At 44.8% G+C, this 21,674-nt stretch overlaps 1 pseudogene; it reads right to left on the bottom strand.

Moving 5' to 3' along the window:
• Window positions 1-15,186: 15,186 nt before the first annotated feature.
• LOC141119166 (charged multivesicular body protein 3-like) overlaps window positions 15,187-21,674 on the bottom strand; it is a 42,227-nt pseudogene continuing 35,739 nt past the window's right edge.

Here is a 21,674-nt window from a genome sequence, read left to right as displayed (position 1 = left end):
GATTTAATCAAGAGGGAGAGTGTATGACCGACCCTCTCCCCCTCACCAAAATGGCACTGCAGCTGAAATATTCGTCTATTCTCTGTCCTTCTAAGAATTGCCATTTTATAGACTTGTTGCTTATCTAACCATTCCCTCTGTCTGTCAGGGGTCGGATCTTCAACATATCGCTTCTCTGCCTGGATCGCCTCGTTCCTAATTTCCCCTTCCCACTCTCTCAATTTCCCCTTAGTGCCTGCCACTTGTTGGATTAAGAGGCCTCTGAGATAGGCCTTTATTGGTTTGTACAAATTCATTTAATCTAGACACCACTTCTCCAGGGTTGCCAATCAATTCCAGCCAACAAGGGCTAATTTTCCATTCTCTAGGATGAGCTTTGCCCTCTGTATTTATTGTCAGCACCAGCGGAGAATGGTCCGAGACTCCTCTTGGACCATACTCTATATTACTTACTGACGATATTGCCTCCCTGTTACCCAGGGCCATGTCAATTCTAGAGAGAGTGAGATAAGAGCTTGAAAAGCAAGAATACTGTCTTTCTTACGGATAGTGCATTCGCCATATGTCACTCAGACCCTTTTCCACCAAGAATCGAGATAGGCGACCCTCGCCTGCCATATTAAGTCTATTTCCCAATGGGAATCTATCTAGACTCTTATCCAGAACTTCATTAAAGTCACCCACCGCTATTATCGGGGTTTCTGCTTTATCCAATACAAACTCCAATAGCTTGTGTAGAACCTCCAGCTTGAAAGGAGGGGGAATATAAATATTTGCCAACACAAAAAGTTTGTTTTCAATAGAGCAAAGCAAGAAAATATACCGGCCCTGTTCGTCGATACAGCTCTCTCTGCAGGAAAACGCCACTCCTCTCCCAACTAGAATACTCGCCCCCCTCGAATAGGAGGAGTGGACTGAATGATATTGAACTTGGAACTTCCGGTTGGGAATTTGTGCCGCAGTGTCATTAGTTAAATGCGTTTCCTGCAAACAGAGCAGTCCAGGCCCACTCCCCTCCAGTGTCGATAGGACCGTAGTTTTCTTAATTGGATCCCCCAGGCGCCGAACATTCCATGAGGTTATAGTAAAATTCCTTTCTTGCGTGGTAAAATAACAAAAAATAAATAAATCCTAAAGACCTGCAGTAAACTAAATAAAGAAATAGTAGAACAGAGAAGTAGAGAGTGTGGGACTTTAAGGGTACATCATATGAACAGAAACACAATTATATAAAAATATACAAATATTTATTAGAAAAAACACTTTAAAAAGTAGAGAATACAGTTTACAGTCATAGGCAGTAGTGTATTTAGGTTTTGTGCTACCCTAGGCCTGACTAAGCTCGTGCACCCCCTAATTTAAATATGACCCACCCCTTCCTGTCAAGGCCACACCCCTGAAATTTTGGAGTGTGGACACTAGTTCTGAGGGCCTGGGGGGGGGGGCAATGGATTCCCTTAATTTGCATAGATTACTTTTTGATTGGCCATGGGGCAGGAAGTGAAGGGAAATCTCTGCAATGGGACAGGGATGGTAAAAAAATAAACTGACAGGGGCTATAACCCTCCCTTATTCTATGCAAAATGAAAAAAAAAAAAAAAGTGTTGCCTATAGTTCTACTTTAAGCACAAATTTCTAAAAATTTTATGGAGAGGACTAAGAAGATATATCCATGCCAATGGTGCAGCAGAGAACATATAGCACGGTGAGGAAGGTTTGTGGTCCAGGATGATAGGACAGTCAAAATTAGAAGCGGCAGTCCCCCCCACTGTTGCAGAATGCCGGCTGCCGCATGTCGGTTTCTTGGGGGCATTAGACTAATTTGCCTCTCAGCCCTGTTCGCCCTAAAAGACTGGCGCTACATTAACAGTGTAGCGCAAGCCGGCGGGGACTCTTTCCGTGCTGCCCCCCTGCAAAGTGCTGCCCTCCTGCAAAGTGCTGCCCTAGGCCTGGGCCTTGTTGGCCTAGGCCAGGATACAGCATTGGTCATAGGTATACACATATTACCTATCACTGACAAATGAGAGTACTGTAGTCACATACAACTAAATATAACAACGTCCAAAAGTTTCGACATGTTTCGCTGAGACGGCTTCATCAGGAAAAGGACGAAGATATTTGGTTAGTAAATATAAAAGCACATGACATGTTCAACCTTAGATGTGTAGAAAAAAGAAAAACAAAAAATTAATATGTCACACTTCACAAAGGGTTAACATAGATATATAGCTTGCACAAACATGGCTCCACCATACTCACAGAGCAAAAACCACCCTTGAGAAAAAAAACCCCCACAGATCCTCTCACCCCAGCACCCCCACACCCCCCAACCCCTGCAGACACCCCAGAGGCGTAACTATAACCTTCAGGGCCCCAGTGCAAGAACCCATGAAGGGCCCCTGACCCGCAGTATGATGGGGGGGTATTGTGAAAGGATGAGGGGCAGTATGACGGGGTATTTTGACAGGAGGGGGCAGTGTGACCAAAGAAGGGTATCTGGAAAGTGTGACCAGAGGGGGGGAGTGTGATAAGAGGGGGCACTGTGAAAGAAGGGGGGCAGTGTGACAAGAAGGGGCAGTATGATGGGGGCAATGAGACAGGAGTGGGCAGTATGACAGGGGGCAGTGTGAAAGGGGGATATTGTGACAAGAGGGGGGCAGTGTGACAGGAAAAGGATACCTGGTAAGTATTACAAGAGGGGGGCAGTGTAATGAGAGAGCACTGTGAAAGGGGGGGTCTGTTTAACAAGAGGGGGGTAGTGTGACAGGAGAGGGGTAAATATGACAGAAGGGGGCAGTGTGACGAGGGGGCAGAATGATGGAGGGGCAGTGAGACAAGTGGGGGCAGTATGATGGGGAAATAGTATGACGTGGGCAGTGTGATAAAAGAGGGGCTATGTAGCAGGTGGGGGGCCAGTGTGTGAGGGGACAGGTTGGGGGCCAGTGTGAGAGGGGACAGGTGGGGGGCCAGTGTGACAGGAGACAGGTGGGGGCCAGTGTGAGACGGGACAGGTGGGGGCCAGTGTGACAGGAGACAGGTGGGGGCCAGTGTGAGAGGGGACAGGTGGGGGCCAGTGTGACAGGAGACAGGTGGGGGCTAGTGTGAGAGAGGACAGGTGGGGGCCAGTGTGAGAGGGGACAGGTGGGGGCCAGTGTGACAGGAGACAGTTGGGGGCCAGTGTGACAGGAGACAGGTGGGGGGCCAGTGTGACAGGAGACAGGTGGGGGGCCAGTGTGAGAGGTGACAGGTGGGGGGCCAGTGTGAGAGGGGACAGGTGGGGGGCCAGTGTGAGAGGGGACAGGTGGGGGGCCAGTGTGAGAGGGGACAGGTGGGGGGCCAGTGTGAGAGGGGACAGGTGGGGGGCTAGTGTGAGAGGGGACAGGTGGGGGGCCAGTGTGAGAGGGGACAGGTGGGGAGCCAGTGTGAGAGGGGACAGGTGGGGGGCCAGTGTCAGAGGGGACAGGTGGGGGCCAGTGTGAGAGGGGACAGGTGGGGGCCAGTGTAAGAGGGGACAGGTAGGGGGGCAGTGTGAGAGGGGACAGGTGGGGGCCAGTGTGAGGGGACAGGTGGGGGCCAGTGTGAGAGGTGACAGGTGGGGGACCAGTGTGAGAGGTGACAGGTGGTGGACCAGTGTGAGAGGTGACAAGTGGGGGGGCCAGTGTGAGAGGGGACAGGTGGGGGCCAGTGTGAGAGGGGACAGGTGGGGGGCCAGTGTGAGAGGGGACATGTGGGGGGGCCAGTGTGAGAGGGGACAGGTGGGGGCCAGTGTGAGAGGGGACAGGTGGGGGGCTATTGTGAGAGGGGACAGGTGGGGGGCAGTGTGAGAGGGGACAGGTGGGGGGCAGTGTGAGAGGGGACAGGTGGGGGCCAGTGTGAGAGGTGACAGGTGGAGGGGCCAGTGTGAGAGGGGATAGGTGGGGGACAGGTGGGGGACAGGTGGGGGACAGGTGGGGGCCAGTGTGAGAGGTGACAGGTGGGGGGGCCAGTGTGAGAGGTGACAGGTGGGGGGGCCAGTGTGAGAGGTGACAGGTGGGGGGGCCAGTGTGAGAGGGGACATGTGGGGGCCAGTGTGAGAGGGGACAGGTGGGGGGCAGTGTGAGAGGGGACAGGTGGGGGCCAATGTGAGGGGACAGGTGGGGGCCAATGTGAGGGGACAGGTGGGGGCCAGTGTGAGAGGTGACAGGTGGGGGACCAGTGGGAGAGGTGACAGGTGGTGGACCAGTGTGAGAGGTGACAAGTGGGGGGGCCAGTGTGAGAGGGGACAGGTGGGGGCCAGTGTGAGAGGGGACAGGTGGGGGGCCAGTGTGAGAGGGGACAGGTGGGGGGGCCAGTGTGAGAGGGGACAGGTGAGGGGCCAGTGTGAGAGGGGACAGGTGGGGGCCAGTGTGAGAGGGGACAGGTGGGGGGCTATTGAGAGAGGGGACAGGTGGGGGGCAGTGTGAGAGGGGACAGGTGAGGGCCAGTGTGAGAGGTGACAGGTGGAGGGGCCAGTGTGAGAGGGGACAGGTGGGGGACAGGTGGGGGCCAGTGTGAGAGGTGACAGGTGGGGGGGCCAGTGTGAGAGGTGACAGGTGGGGGGGCCAGTGTGAGAGGGGACAGGTGGGGGGGCAGTGTGAGAGGGGACAGGTGGGAGGGCAGTGTGAGAGGGGACAGGTGGGGGGCCAGTGTGAGAGGGGACAGGTGGGGGCCAGTGTGAGAGGGGACAGGTGGGGGGCCAGTGTGAGAGGGGACAGGTGGGGGGCCAGTGTGAGAGGGGACAGGTGGGGGGCCAGTGTGAGAGGGGACAGGTGGGGGGGCAGTGTGAGAGGGGACAGGTGGGGGCCAGTGTGAGAGGGGACAGGTGGGGGGCCATTGTGAGAGGGGACAGGTGGGGGGCCAGTGTGAGAGGGGACAGGTGGGGGCCAGTGTGGAAGGTGACAGGTGGGGGCCAGTGTGGAAGGTGACAGGTGTTGTGCTTAACTTACATGGGAAGCACATATGGAAGAAGCAGGATGCTTCCTTGTGATGTCCGCAGGATGTCCCTCCAGGCAGCACAGTTCACTTCCCGAGTATCATTGTATCCAATGGAGAGGGGAGGGGCCTCTGACCCGAGCATGTATCAACAAGACTCAGAGTGTACAAGCAGAGGGGCAAACTTGTGCACTGAATCTGGTGCCTGCTCGGGTCAGAGGCCCCTCCCCTCTCCATTGTACTCACTGATACTCGGGAAGTGAACTGTGTGCTGCCTGGGGGGACATCCCGCAGAGCGCAGACATCACATAGCTGCCGATCGCCCCCTCCCTCCCCCCTCCCCTGTATAGTTAGATGCCAGCCAGGGGAGGTGCGGCGTCTTGGGCCCCCCCCCACACTGGCAGAATTCCAGGGCCCAGACGCAAGTGCGACTGTTGCAACCCTGGTAATTCCGCCACTGAGACACCCCAACTACGCAAACTCCATACCTTATGAATGAACTTCGGAAAGAGCGCAACTGGGAAAGTGTTCAAGGGGGCCCCCAAGGGCCTGCTTTCAGTCGGTGCAGAAAAATGCCAGATCTCCCGTAAGGAGGGATGTGTATTTTATGTTAATAAATCAGTCATATAGAGGTATGACCATACCTGCAATATATATCATAAATTGTAAGGACAATAAGTTGAGGATAAAGAGAGGATAGGTCCATAACACAAACTTGTAAATGGACTGTACTCACCATAATCCAATTAAGTAAAATTATCTATATTGAGAGCTCATGCGGACAGAGAGGCACAAAGGAGGACGTTGGTATATATCGATCAAATACACGAAACCGACACACCGTCAAACGAATTCTAAAAATGTGTATATATAAATATATGTAAATGCTATACATTAGGAAAATGTCAAATATATCCTTATAGCTTCAAGAAAGTTTGCTCACCTCAATATGTCTCACCACTGTGTGGAGGGTTACACCCTGCCCCAATCACCACAGCTAGGAGAGAACATAGATGTGGGAGGATGCCAGAAAGGTGAGAAAGGTGAGGTATGGGATTTAAATATCCCTCCCCATGGCGCCAAAATGCAGTGTGTGATGTCACGCCACACTGAGGCCAAGTGGACGCAAAGGGAAAGTCCATGTCCTATGGACTGAAGACCGGAGACCAGAAGTCGGAAGTACCGTAACTAAGACCTCCGGTGAACAGTCAAACACCACTGTAGCCTGCAGTGGAGACAGTACCAGACCAACAGAGTGGAATTGTGGTCTGGAAAGGTGGTATGTGGTAGACTGATCGCTGTATGACCAGAGCGCCATAGGAAAACAGGGTACCTCGAGGCGGGCGTGCAGCGGGGCAGCACTACGCGAGAGGGCAAGTTGCTAGCTCTACTGCACACCCTTGGGCGTCCATACGGGGATCTATTGGCGAGGGACCAGAGAGACTGCAAGTGGAATGGGTGTAGAAGAGAGAAAAAAATTAAATAAAAAAATAATAAATAAAATAAATTGTGTGCGTATAGACCTACCCAACTGAGGGGCTGCAGTGAGCATGAGTGTGGCCATATATGTGCATCACAATAATTAGGTTTCAATAACCTGAATATTAATTACATTTGTATAATAAGGAAATGAGAAAATCACATGAAATATTCTATATAACTAGCCATACATTCCTTTCCTTATATTGCAAATGATATAGCTGGCAACATCAAACGGGACAACCCGTCAGGCACACAAAGTTAACATACACATGAAGTCACATATCACTGAAGGGTAGATGAATAGCAAAGAATAAGAGGATAGATGAAAAATATGGCCAAATCAATAGCTAACATCTCCAAACAGGTGCCAACACTCCTAGTTACCAAATCAAAAAAGCCAAAGATAAACACATCAGGGGAAAGACACTGATCACAGAAAAGGCTTATAGCTAATCCCCTCATTAAGGCCTGGGAACTGTAGCGAATAGATCCATCTCGTCTCCAACTGGAGGAGCTTGTTGTCAATATCCCCCCCGCATTCACGTTGGGAAAGATGTTCAAGGCTTAAAATGCCAATGGACTTGAGATCAAATTTATGGTACAGCCCCACATGACGGCTTATTGGTGTTTCCATCTTGTGTTTGGAAATCAGAGATACATGGTCTCTGATTCTTCAGAATAGTGGGCGCTTTGTCTTCCCCACATAAAACGCTCCGCAGCAGCATTTCATTAGATATACCGAGCCAACTGATTGGCAGTTAGTCCTATGTTTGGGGGTCCAGATATTGTTATTGGGAAGCATAATACTTTTCCCCTCTATAATAAAGGGGCAAAAATTACACTTGCCACAAGGATAGGTGCCCGGTGATTTGGTTTTAATGGTAGCCAGGTTGCTATGATGACTACTTACCTAGGTGTCTCTTAATGATCGAGATCGTTTAAAGGTGATTTCCGGCTGAGGTTTAATAAATTTAGAGACCTTTTGGTCAGCTGCCAATAAGTACCAAAATTTATTATAAATATGTCGTACTTTAGCATGTTGTCGGTTGTACTTAGTAATGATGCATGTTGATGAGGATGATTTATCTCATCTGGGCTTATACAGTAACGAATGTATAGCATTTAGACCCCTTTCACACAGAGCCGCCTATAGCGTCGGCGATAAAACGCTGCTATTTATAGCGGCGTTTTACCGTCGGATTTGCGGTGCATTTCGGCCGCTAGTGGGGCTCTTTTTTCTCAGTAGAACACCCGGAAGTGTTCCAAGACCTAGGTGGGGGACACAAGAAGTAATTTCTGGCGTCTAGATTCAACAACAAACTGGCCAGGTTTGTCGCCAGTTCAAAGGACCCTTGGACCTTTACAGTTAACTGGTGATTTCACGGGTCTAATCTCTGCCTTTACCCCCAGCTTCTCCCTCATCTGATCCACAGGATTGAGAGGGAGGGCATTCTGGTGATTCAAAATGCACCAAACTAGTCCAAGAGGATGTGTTACTTAGACATACAAGAAGTCTGCCTTCCCTCCAGGAAAAACTGTAAGCGCTGCACACATTTTTGTTCTTATAGGAACAAAGGGGTACATTTGAAAAGCACTGGTATGGTAAAAATAAGAAAATAGGCTCCACACATTTAAAAAAAACAGTGATGTGCTTAATTATTGTGCATTGCAGTCTGCTGGCTGTAGCTGGCCATACATCGCTCGAATTTCTGATTCCTGTGAATCCACCTAAACTCAAGCCGTGGGTGTCTGTGCTTATCAAACTTTCATTTGATGAAAGTAGCCAGACAGAAAAATAAGTCAGAAGAAAACCAATTGCAGCCAATCAGCTGCAGTCACTATACGGGTATTCTGAAAGCCACGGGTGCTGGCCATCAGAATACAATAATCGGCATTTTGAGATTCACCCATGAATGCAGTTTAGCATGAAATGGGGAGTCTATAGATCTCTCACGTTCAGCCTGCTGGTTTGAATGAGCTAAATCTTGTACTGCCAACTTTTTTGCAGTCCAGAGCCAAAGTGCAATAAAACTGAACGACAGTTGTGAAAAAAAAGGCTGGGAGCAGAGCGCAGTCATGTTACCTGCCCCTGTAATGAGGACCTCTTTGCTTGCATTTATTGAACCACATTTTTTTGGCCATTGTGTGCAAAGTATAAAGGAGAGCACATAGCAATATCCACTCTCTAATACAAATAAGCCCCTTGCTCAATGGCAATACAAAGAAACATGTGGCTAAATTGGATTTTCTTTTAAATATAATATGGGGGTGGAAAAGAGCATTTTAACACTTTAGGCTGGATACACACATAAGAGCTTGCATCGTGGTAAGTTTTTGACATGCATCTTGATTTGTTCACATGTGCGACTATACCTATTAAAAGCCCTTGTAATGCATGTCGATGGATGTAAAAATGGACATGAGCTTTTTTTTTAATATTTATTATTCATGTCAACTAGCTGTGTATGTGTGAACTAGTACCATCAAAAACGAGGGAGAACCTTGCACGGGTTTTGATGCACATTAAACTGCATAGGTATGTGTGGGACTGAAGGTTGAGTGTATTAATTAATGAACTATGAATCTAATATAAGCTGCAGAAAATAAAAATCAAGTTGGCAGAGGTCAAAGCTGAAAAACGGATAGCCAATGATACTAAATCAAATCTTCAAAAAAATCTACAAGTATATACAGTCTAAGAAGTCTGATAACATAGGACCTTTATATAGGACAGGACCAAGCTCGGCTTCAGGAACTAAAGCTGAAAGAAAATCTTCTTGACAAACATCAAGGCTGACATTGCTAATTTCTCATTCTGCAAATGCAGGTTGTCTGCCTGTCATGTTATTCAACTCTGAGCTATTGATAACTTGTGCTGGGTCAGCATAACAACCAGGCAACTGGAAATTTCAGGAGGTCAGCAGTGACAGTCTCCATATTTCTCAAAGGAAAGCTTTACTTGTAAGGCCAGCTCCATTAAAAATAAGATATGTGACTGTAGCTCATTAGAGAAAGAAGCATTCCAATTAAAGGAGATTTATAATCTAAACATGTGTTTGTAGTTACACTGAAAGCTCCCAACAATCTCTAGTGTCTTCTTAGATAGCTGCAATAAAAACAAAATGTAACCTATACTGGCACCTGCTGGTAAAGTCAGGTATTGTCTGTTAAATCATTTGTGCTAAACTTTGTATGAGCATAGCCTTCAGGCCAGCACAAAGGGTACTATAATAGGAGTTCTACGTGTGTGTGTGTGATTATATATATATATATATATATATATATATATATATATATATATATATACATATACACATCTATGTATGTATAGATATATATCGGGTAAAATAGAGTATTAAGTTGAACACATCACCATTTTTCTAGGTAAACATATTTCTAAAGGTGCTATTGACATGAAATATTCACCACATGTCGGTAACAGTCCATACATACAAGGAAACCAAAACAAATAACTTCAGAAATGAAGTTATGTGTAATAAAATGGAATGACACAGGGAAAAAGTATTGAACACACTAACTAAAATGTATTTAATACATACATTAATACTGTACAAAATCCTTTGTTGGTAATAACAGCTTCAAGATGCCTCCTGTATGGAGAAACTAGTCGCATGCATTGCTCAGGTGTGATTTTGGCCCATTCTTCCACACAGTCTTCAAATCGTGAAGGTTCCGTGGACCTCTTCTATGAACTCTGATCTTTAGTTCTTCACATAGATTTTTTAATTGGATTCAAGTCAGGTGATTGGCTGGGCTATTCTAGCAGCTTTATTTTCTTTCTTTGAAACCAATTGAGAGTTTCCTTGGCTTTGTGATTGGGATCATTGTCTTGCTGAAATGTCCACCCTCGTTTCATCTTCATCATCCTGGTAGATGGCAGCAGATTTGTATCCAGAATGTCTTGGTACATTTTTCCATTCATCCTTCCTTCAATGATATGAAGTTTGCCATATGCTTAAAAACAGCCCCCCACCTCCAAACTTCACTGTTGGTATGGGTTTAATTTTGGGGTGATTTGCTATTTGACCTCCAAACATGGTGTGTATTATGGCATCCAAAGAGATACATTTTGGTCTCATCTGACTAGACTATATTCTCCCAGTATTTCACAGGTTTGTCTAAATGTTGAGCAGCAAATTTTTTTTTTTTTTTTAACAGAAAATTGAGCAGCAAAATTTAAATGAGCTTCAACATGCTTTTTCTTCAGCAATGGAGTCTTGCATGGTGAGCATGCTTACAGGCCATGGCGGTTGAGTGCATTACTTATTATTTTCTTTGAAACAGTTGGACCTGCTAATTCCAGGTCTTTCTGAAGCTCTCCACAAGTGGTCCTTGGTTATCTCTTCTGATAATTCTTTTCACTCCTTTGTCAGAAATCTTCAGAGGAGCACCTGGTCTTGGCTGGATTATGGTGAAATGATGTTCTTTCCACTTCCGGATTATGACCCCAATAGTGCTCACTGGAACGTTCAGAAGTTGAGAAATCCTTCTGTAACCAATACCATCAGTATGTATTGGAACAATAAGGCTGCAAAGGTCTTGAGAAAAACTTTTTTGCTTTTACCTATCATGAGATGTTTCTTGTGTGACACCTTGGTAATGAGACACCTTTTTATAGGCCATCAGTTGAGACTGAACCAGCTGATATCAATTTGAACTGGCAAGGGTCAGGGTTGCTTTTTAATTACTGATTGATTTCAGCTGGTGTCTTGGCTTTCCATGCGTTTTTTACATCTCCCTTTCTTCGTGTGTTCAATACTTTTTCCCTGTGTCATTCCATTTTTTTACACGTAACCTAATTTCTGAACTTATTCATTTTGCTTTCTTTGTATGTATGGATTAAATGGATTGTTACCGACATGTGGCAAAAATTTAATGTCAATAGCACCCTTAGAAATATGTTTACTTAGAAAAATGGTGACGTGTTTAATACTTATTTTAACACTCACGCACACTTTGCCTTCAAAACAGCATCAATTCTTCTAGGTACACTTCTACACAGTTTTTGAAGGACCTCGGCCGGTAGGTTGTTCCAAACATCTTGGAGAGCTAAGCATAGATCTTCTGTGGATATAGGATGCCTCAAATCCTTCTGTCGCGTCATGTAATTCCAGACTCCATTATGTTGGGATCAGGGCTCTGTGGGGGGCTAAACCATCACTTTCAGGATTCCTTGTTCTTTTTTTTTTAAGCTGAATCGTTTTTAATGACATTGGCTGCATGTTTGGGGTCGTTGTCCAGCTGCAGAATAAATTTGGGGCCAATCATCCATCATGTCATACCATCAGGGAGGCGTGTAAGTATCTGCCTGTATTTCTCAACATAGAGGATGGCATTGATCCTGACCAAATCAACTCTATTTGCAGAAATGCACCCCCGAGCGGGCTTAAAAGGAGAAGTACAGCCAAAATTGCTCATTTGGCTGTACTTCTCCTGTGGATCACAGGAATGCAGTGCGTTCTGCACTCCTGTGACCTGTTTTCAGCAAACAGCTGCCGGCTAACGTCACAGAGCCAGTCCTGGCTAGGGAAAGGTCGCACCCTCATAGCAACCCTAAAATTCAGATGCCACTACTTGCATATGTCACTTTTTTTTTTCTTGTACATGCACATTCTCCATTGATGCCAGAAAGCTGGGGACTCTTTATCCTGTGGAGGGATACAGCAGCTCCAGCTGCATTAGCCAAAAATCTTTAGTTAGACCCGGCAGCCTGATTTCATAGGCGGATTGAGATACAGCCTCTCTGCTGCTTCCTCAGCCAATGAGAAAGCATTGTACCTGCCCGCCTGATTTGAGTTCCAAGCTTAGCTGTATCAGGAGGTGCTGGCGGATCAATAGGAGGGGGACAGGAGATGAGTGGAGAGAACACAGCCTGCTATGGAGGATGGATTACAAGAGGCAAACGGATCATTTCTCAGCCTCTGCAGTGAGTCTAAAGAAACGGCCTCTGCTCTCTCTTATTGCTGGCAGAAGCTGTTATCAGAGTGTGTGGTACAGAAAGTTAGAAGAGCAGCACCAGGATGTCTGTGTTCTATCTCTCCATCCACCCAACCCTCCCTCCAACCATCTCTTGTTCTATCCATCTAACCATCTCTCCCTCCATCCTGGCCATGGCTCTTGCACACAAGTGGCTGAGCCCATTCAGTGTAATTGCAGTCCAGTTGCAGTGTGTAGCCAGTCTATGACATGAATAGTTGTGTGCTGCTGTATTAAGGCACTTTCACACTGGGGCTGGCGTGCATCGGCGGTAAAGGGCCACTAATTTTATCGGCGCTTTACCGTAGTTTTTGCTGCGCTTTTAACCCCTGCTAACGCCCGAAAAAGGGTTAAAAGCGCTGCTGCCCATTGATTTCAATAGGCAGGGTTGCTTTACACCGCTCCTAAAGCACCTCAAAGATGCTGCTTGCAGGACTTTTTTTTAGTGTCCTGCCAGCGCACCGCTCCAGTGTGAAAGCCCTCGGGCTTTCACACTGGAGTGACAGGAGAGGCGCTAAATGCCTGAATGCTACACATAGGGGTTGATTTACTAAAGGCAAATCCACTTTGCACTACAAGTCCACTTGGAAGTGCAGTCGCTGTAAATCTGAGGGGAAGATCTGAAATGAGGGGAGGCTCTGCTGATTTTATCATCCAATCATGTGCAAGCTAAAATGTTGTTTATTTTCCTTGCATGTCCTCCCCACATCTACAGCGATTGCACTTCCAAGTGTACTTGTAGTGCAAAGTGGATTTGCCTTTAGTAAATAAACCCCATAGCGTGCTCCTGAACTCTGTACGTAACGCATTCCTAATCTCTGCACTCTATATGTAGGACACCCCTGAACGCTGCACTCCGTACATAGTACTATTAATATTTGATTATTTATGTTCAAAGGTATCCTACGTGCTACTATGCAATCTTTTACTATTCTGAATTGTTAATTTACATTGTTATTGTTGAACCAAAATTCTTTGGTAAGAATAAAATACAGACTATGCATTGAAAAGTTTTTTCTCTATCTTATTTTCTTAACATTTGGTAGTCATATCCCAAAAAATATGGTTTTTCAATTTTTTTTACAAATAAATATGTGAAGTGTGGCGTGCATTTGTATTCAGCCCCAATATGTTGTAGAATCACCTTTCGCTGCAAAGTCTTTTTGGGGATGTCTCTACCAGCTTTGCACATCTAGAGAGTGACATTTTTGCCCATTTTTCTTTGCAAAATAGCTCAAGTTCTGTCATATTGGATGGGGAGCGTCTGAACAGTAATTTTCAAGTCTTGCCACAGATTCTCAGTTGGATTTAGCTCTGGACATTGACTGGGCCATTCTAACACATAATAATGCTTTGATCTAAACCATTCCATTGTAGCTCTGGCTGTATGTTTAGGGTCGTTGTCCTGCTGGAAGGTGAAGCTCTGCCCCAGTTTTAAGTTTTTTTTACAGACTCTAACAGGTTTTCTTTTAAGATTGCCCTGTATTTGGCTCCATCCATCTTCCCATCAACACTGACCAGCTTCCCTGTCCCTGCTGAAGAAAAGCATCCCCACAACATGATGCCACCAACCATGTGTCACAGTGGGGATGGTGCGTTCAAGGTGATGTGCAGTGTTCGTTTTCTGCCACACATAACATTTTGCTTTTAGGCCAAAAAGTTTAATTTTGGTCTCATCTAACCAGAGGATCTTCTTCCTTGTTTGCCATGTCCACCCCATAGCTTCTCGCAAACGGGACTTCTTATGGCTTTCTTTCAACAATGTCTTTATTCTTGCCCCTCTTCCATAAAGGCCCGATTTGTGGAGTGCATGACTAATAGTTGTCCTGTGGACAGATTCTCCCACCTGAGCTGTGGATCTCTGCAACTCTTCCAGAGGTACCATGGGCTTCTTGGTTGCTTCTCTGATTAATGCTCTCCTTGCCTGGCCTGTCAGTTTAGGTAGACGGCCATGTCTTGGTAGGTTTGCAGTTGTACCATACTCTTTCCATTTTCGGATGTTGGATTGAACAGTGCTCCATGAGATGTTCAAAACTTAGGATATTTTTTTTTATTTTATTTTATAACCCAACCCTGTTGTAAGCTTCTCCACAACTTTATCCCTGACCTGTCTGGTGTGTTCCTTGGCCTTTATGATGCTGTTTGTGCACTAAGTTTCTCTAACAAACCTCTGAGGGATTCACAGAACAGCTTTATTTAGACTGAGATTAAATTACACACAGGTGAACTTTATTTACTAATTAGGTGACTTCTGAAGGCAATTGATTCCACTAGATTTTAGTTAGGAATATCAGAGTAAAGGGGCTGAATACAAATCCACACCACACTTTTCAATTTTTTTTTTTTTTTTTTTTTACAAATAAATGTGAAAACCATTTATAATTTTCCTTCCACTTCACAATTATGTGCCACTTTGTGTTGGTCTATCACATAAAATCCCAATAAAATACATTTACATTTTTGGCTGTAACATGACAAAATGTGGAAAATTTTAAAGGGGTATGAATACTTTTTCAAGGCACTGTATCACACAATTTATTCATAAACACATACACTACATAAATAATTTGATGAAAATATGCTTATAAAAAAGTTTACCATTTGCCAATAAAAAAAAAATTAAAAAAAATCAATGTCCCCGGATTTCATTTTAAAAATCTGGTCAACTTACTTTATGGGTACCAAAAAAAAAAAAAAAGTACTTGTTTTGGCTAGCCCTGTGCAGCAGTATATTGTCAAAACGAAGAAAGACCCCAGTAAGTGTATAAACAGCCTTTATTATAGGTACAGTGCCACACAAATTCCATCTTGTAGAAAAATAAGAGGATTCACACATTTTAAACACTCCCACGCCAGCCAATTTCTATTAAATTCTTGTGCCAGGCTATAATTAGGCTACGCAACAGAGTCAACCATTTTCTTTTTTGCTTACAGTATTGGTGATGTTATGGATGTAAATTTGGCCTGTGGCCTTCAACTTGCTAAGCCATCACGGGAGCATGTGTGCTGAAAACATGCTTTGTTCACAAAACGGCGGCTTGCATTTTACAGACTTCACTTTTACTGTACATATTTTTGGCATACAGGTAAGAGTCAACATTTTAAAAACAGAAATACCAGAAACCTCCAAGAAATATAATCAAACAAATATTATAAAGATGGAAACTGATGTCTTCATAGATAATCTTGGAAATGGAAAACAGACTCATGCAGCTGCCACTGCACTTACAAATGTCTGTTCTCTAAAAGACGTGTGAAGTTTTGTAATAAAAGAGTACATTTTTACTTACTTATTTGCAGTGGCAGCTGTGTGAGCTTTTTAGAGTGTGATCCATTGGAAAGATTCAACATATACCTGAGAAACCCGTGTGAAGTCATTTTGTGGAATGGGACAACATGTTAGTGAATAAGCGACACACTGGGGCCTCTTTTCCCAAAGCTCCTGAAATCTTGCAACTTTATCACCACAATGGTCAATCAGCTTCAAGCTGGTATATCCACATCCCAGAAGTCAACATTAAGGGTAAAAACTTGATTGCCATAGACCACATATCCAATTCCATCAGGGCTACCACGTGCTTTTGGCCATACCGTGGTGAGGCTGCCCTTTGGAAAATGTTTGCCCAACCCACAAAATGGCTTTCTATTTGGGGGGACATTTGTAAAACTCATGGTCTTTTTTATGTCATTTTGGATACAGTAGGGAGGGATTAGAATCCCTGTGAGGTCTTCACTGCTATCTGGAGCTCCCTTCGGGAGATACTCATTCACATTCTGTTTTGCTAACAACAGTTCCCATAGAAAGTGGGGAAAGATCTGCAAGAGGGACACAGACAAAAAAATAAAAATCTGGTGGAGTTTTACTTTTCTATATTCAAATTAAAAAATAAAATGAAAAAAAAAATAATAATAATAATATCTGTGTCTGCTGCAGATTTATCCTCACTTCTTTTTATAGGAAAGTCCCATAAGACAGAATGGGGCCACAGTGCGCATGTAAAGTAAAATAGGCCACTTTCAGAAGGAAGACTTCACAAGCAAGTGTTCACTGCGACTGGCTGCGACAGTGGTCTCAAAATCGGAGACCCCCTCTGCCAGCCCGATCACAACCAAAGACTGGGAGCTATTTGTGACAGCTCTATCACTGTTCTTTGAGTGTGCAGTGAGCACACTTTCAGCACAGAAACCTCACCTGCCACAAATGCATATGTGCAGTGTGTGGATCTTCAGGTCCACCCTTCCTGCTGTAAATATGAGCACTTATAAGAAAACGTTAATCACTACAGAGCTGAATTAATTTGTGTCCTTATATTTGCTCAGAGTTTAGCTTTAAATAAATTCGGAAACAAATTGCCCTCTTTAACCTAAAAGAGTTTTAAAAATGACTACCTTCTGGTGTTTAAAGTGTTGAAATGCATCCTACACCAGTTATACAATTACCAATATGCCTTGCATTGCACCTATGAAGCTCTGCTACTCACCTGTGGGGTGGGGGAGGGGTCAAGCCTACAATTCTCTATATAGATTTTATTTAAAAATTGCACATGAAGAAATATTTTTTTTGTAGTGTTAAGTTACGGTATCATCAGCTAATGGGGGGGGGGGGGAGAAGGTGTCTATTTGAAGGGAACCCGCCAGGAGACGAACATGGGAGCTGCTAATGCTGACTTGTTTTTGCAGGTGTATAGTTCAAGGCTGATTTCTTATTCTTGCTTGGCAAATCACAAGCAATGGGTATGTCAAAGCATCCATACACTTAAAAGGAGAAGTATAGCCAAAACTATTTTGGCTACACTTCTCCTAGGGATAACAGGGGGTTCAGTTCCTTCTGCACTCCTGTGACCCATTTTCAGCAGACAGCAGGCTAAAGCCCACTGTTGGCTGACGTCACAGAGCCAGGCCAGGCTCTGAAAAGATCCTGACCATATGGTCCGGATCTGCCCAAAAGCCTGAACCGCCAGCTGGCTCAGCCTCTCAGCAATCTGCTGAGCCAGCCGCTCCAACTCCCTCCACAGCCCAGCGCTCCAGTGAGCGCTGGAGGGGCAGAGCAGAGAGCCAGTGACTGACAGTCTCAGACTCTCTGCTCGCTGAAGGCTGAGAACTGAGGGATCAGAGGTCTTTGATCTCTCTGTTCTCAGTCTTAGAAGAAGCGGGGGACAGATGCAGCATCATATCAATGTTGCATTTATCTAGGCGAGTATAAAGGTTTTTGTTTTTTTACAAGCCAATACTTCTCTTTCAACATGTTTGTTTCAGGTCACTGTCTCACGAAGTAGAGAAGGAAGGATAAAAATGGCAATCCTGGAACATTCACCTACAAAAACAAGTCAGCAATGGCAGTGTCTATTATTTTTATTTTAACAGGTGCCATAAAAAAAAAAAAAAAAGAAGAAAAAAATGTGTTGCCCATATCAAAATCAACTAAAATTTCACTTTCTAGCCTGCACTAGATAAATGACAGTTGCAGATTTCTCTCTTGTATTGACATCACTACTTTCCTAGTGTACCTAAACAAGCCTCATTACTGTGTTTCCAAACTGGCAGGGGCTTATGGATAAGATCAAACAGACCTATTAGTGGAAGGGAACAGCATCAACAGTTCCGTCACCTTCACAAGATGCAGCCGTCTCATGGATTGCACCGGCGTTACAGAAATTCAGGCTACAAAAGCACCAATCCAACCAAAACTGCTGGCAGTTATATAGACAGATGCTTGCGGCAGACCAACCAACTGGCTTTTTAGCTCTCCGAATAACTCTGATGTTGAAATAGTTTCCAGTTCAAAACCCAATCTCTCATCAGCTGCCATTACAAGGGGCTCCCCACTCTATGTTGGCTATTTTCTATTGGATGTTACAGCCATGTCCCAGCAACCACTTTGTAGCAGAGATTTGTGATGGTTTATATTATTTGTGATCAGTAGCTGGATACAGAGTTGCTTCTGTAGTTGTCTACAACAGTGACCAATGCAGATACAGTGGTAGGCCATGATCACTATTCGCTGCACTGGGGAACATGATAAAAAGGTATTGAAGCTTGAGATTCTTTATCTAGCTCTGAGAAGTCATTGGCTCAGCAACAGAGCTGCCAATGCTAACTGACATCTCCCTTACTTCAATTATTTTCTAAAATTAAAAAACGATGAGAGTTTATTTAGCTGCTATAAAAAACTGTCAAGCGCAACTTAATGTAAAATTTTAGTAATGCTGAAATGATTGAACTGCTGCGCATGTGCAGGAGTGACGTCACCTTGGCCTGGCCAATGAAAACGACTGATGATAGGTACCCGGAAGCAGACCAGCCAAAGAGATCAGCAGCTAATGGGGAGCTCTGGGACACCAAAGCACTGGAGAGAAGGAGAGTATAGTTACGCTCTTAGGAAAAGATGAAAACAACTGGATTGTTAGCAAAATTCAATCATATGCGCTCACTGGAGCTTATGGTGGAAATGGATGCTACTCAGTCATAACATTGAAGCATTAAGGCCCTATTCACACCTGGGCGTTGGCAAACGTGGGCAGAAATGCCGTGATTCTGCTCACGATGCCAAAAGGCTCTGCAAAACTGACAAATCACACCACGCTTGTTCAGGTGCCATTCATTTTTCAATGGCACCTAAACGTGAGTACGGTTCTGCCGCGATTGTCAAAACTTGGTGCCCAAAAGAAGCTCCCACTGCTTTTTGAGCGACAAATATCTCAGGATGCGGATTGCCACAATTGCAGTGCGATTTATGACAAGCATGGTGCGATTTGTCAGTTTTGTAGAGTGTTTTGGGATCACGGGCAGATACAATGGGAACGCCCAGGTGTGAATGGGGCCTTATTGTTTCAATGTTATGACAGATTTGTTTCTCTTTAATCAAGTCAGCTTTTTTTGGGCAACACATTTCAGCAATCACAGCAGATCCTGAACCAGCGTAGTGCGATTTTTCAGTTTTGTGGAGCGTTTTGGGATCGCAGGCAGAATCGCCGCGATTCTGCCCACGATCGCAATGGCCCAAGTGTAAACAGGGCCTCGGTTTGCCTCTTTGTGTTGTAATGAAAGATCACTTCAGCCATTACAACGGGGTTGTACAGCCAATCATTTGATTGACTGTATGTAGGATTATCGATGAGATGGTTATCATACCATACAATTTAACCCCTGGTTGACAACTAGCCCTTTAAAAAAAAAAAAAAAAAAGTGAGCAATTGGTCAGAAAGTGGTTAAAGGGGTTCATGATCGCAATTGATCAAAAGCTCACCTGTGAGCCCTGAATCCTAGACTGATAAATTGATAAGCCAGTGACTTAACCGTCCCAGCAGCAGCCACCTATAACTGGAATATCAGTTCGGGTGGACTGACCCTTTTATGCACTAGGAACCAAGAATATTTACCTGAAAAATCAAATCCCCAAGCTTACAAAATCACTACCTCTTCTCCATGAGGTACCAGGTGCCCTATAAATGAAAATGATTCTTACCAGTTAGGCAGCCTTATATGGATGAGTGCTAAAACTGTACAATCTATGGTAAGGTACAAGGATCAAACATATGTCAAATGTCTTTAAAAGGAGAACCAGGCCACGTGGTGGAGGAAGAATATGCTGTGACTAAGACATTGGTAATAATCGTTTACACAGAGTGCAATGACATTAATGATGGATGCAGACTCCTCTCTTTGTCCATTGGTAGTCTATTCCACTAAACTTGCCCAGCAGGTAAAATCGTTCAATTGGTTATTTCCCGTTAAGAGTAAGGCCTGCCCGGCAGCAGAGAGAGATAGAGAGTGCAAAGTACATTATGGGCACGGAAAGATGTCCAGTCTTTGCCTTCAGCGTGCCTCCTTCTCAAGCAAGATGTGAATACCAGTACCAGGGGGAGGAGTCAGCACAAGGGTTTTGCCACCTTTAATAAGCCAAAGATAGATATATTACCCCAAATACTTTCACAAAAGAAAGTTACATATAGAGGAAAACAAAGTCGCTCAGTACTGGAGAAACTGCATGGTCACCATTAGCTGCGAAGGGCAGCTAGTCGCGAATGCATGGCTTCCAGATCCTCCTCTTCATCAGAAACGGCGGCGCCGCCCTCAGGCTCCGGTTCTGGCAAGGCATCAGTGACTTTGCTGGGAGCTTTGCCCAGGGCCCCTGAAAAAAAAAAAACAGATCAAGGTTAAAATTCACACTTATTATCCTTTAAGCCTAACAGACAAACATGGTTTCTCTTTGGAGTGAGAACTAGATTTTTATTGCTCTCTTTAGGGGAGGTTTTTATTTATTTCCTTTCCTTGAGAGAGAGTGGTCACCAACACAGCAAATAAGAGGAAATATCCCCCATAGGGGCATAGACAGCAACAAAAACAAATGTATTTTTAGCAACATGGGGAAGTGTTGGAACTTTGGTCAAGTCTTAGCTGCTGTTTACCCATTAGTGAGATTTGTCCCTTATTTCCTCTCCTAAAGACAGTAACCAATACGGTTTTGACCTTTTCCTATCCGAATTTAATGCAGGACAAATATTGTGTGTTAGTATAGTAAAGTGTGTAAATTTATAAAAAAAAAAAAGTGTGCCGATTTTAACACTAGGAAACACAAGATGACACCAGACTAAGCATAGCAGGTTAGAATTAAAGGTTTGAGATAGAAGCGGATGCCGCATTCCTAGTCTCCCGCTGATGTCACTCCCGGCCCGGCTCCCTCTGCGGATGCTTCCAGCCAGCTTTATCCAATCATAAATTGGGCACGCCAATATCTGGAGCTTTCAGCCTCTTTGAACCACCTCTGCCACAGACATATCGATGTGCCTTCTTGTTTTTCTACCCATGTGCCAATTGGCTTTTAATAAACCCATAATCTCCCCTCCACTAAATGATTTGGACCAGTGCACAAAGCAAGGTTCATAAAGACATGGATGAGCGAGTTTGGGATGGAGGAACTTGACTGGCCTGCATAGAGTCCTGACCTGAAGCTTCCCCCCCCCCCCCAACCAGGAAAAGTTTGTGATTATTGCTAGGGTATGTAGCAGCTGCTAGTGATAATCGTAGGTAAAACCTGGCATGTTGGTTGTACCCAAGTTGATGGATTAACTTGGTACATTCAGCCTGCCCATACAAGGTTCAAACGATGTATGGCCTGCCTAAGTGATTAGCGTACAACACAGGAAGAGAGCACATGAAGTTATCAGATGAGAAAAATTCTGGCAGGATCAATAAGTATTTTTCTGCACTAATCCAACAGATATAACAAAGCACTCTCAATGGTA

This window comes from Aquarana catesbeiana, linkage group LG01, assembly GCF_042186555.1.
Source record: "Aquarana catesbeiana isolate 2022-GZ linkage group LG01, ASM4218655v1, whole genome shotgun sequence".
NCBI classification, from domain to species: Eukaryota; Metazoa; Chordata; class Amphibia; order Anura; family Ranidae; genus Aquarana; species Aquarana catesbeiana.
The sequence above is the reverse complement of the archived record's forward strand: the minus strand, read 5'-3'. Positions and strand labels throughout refer to the sequence as shown.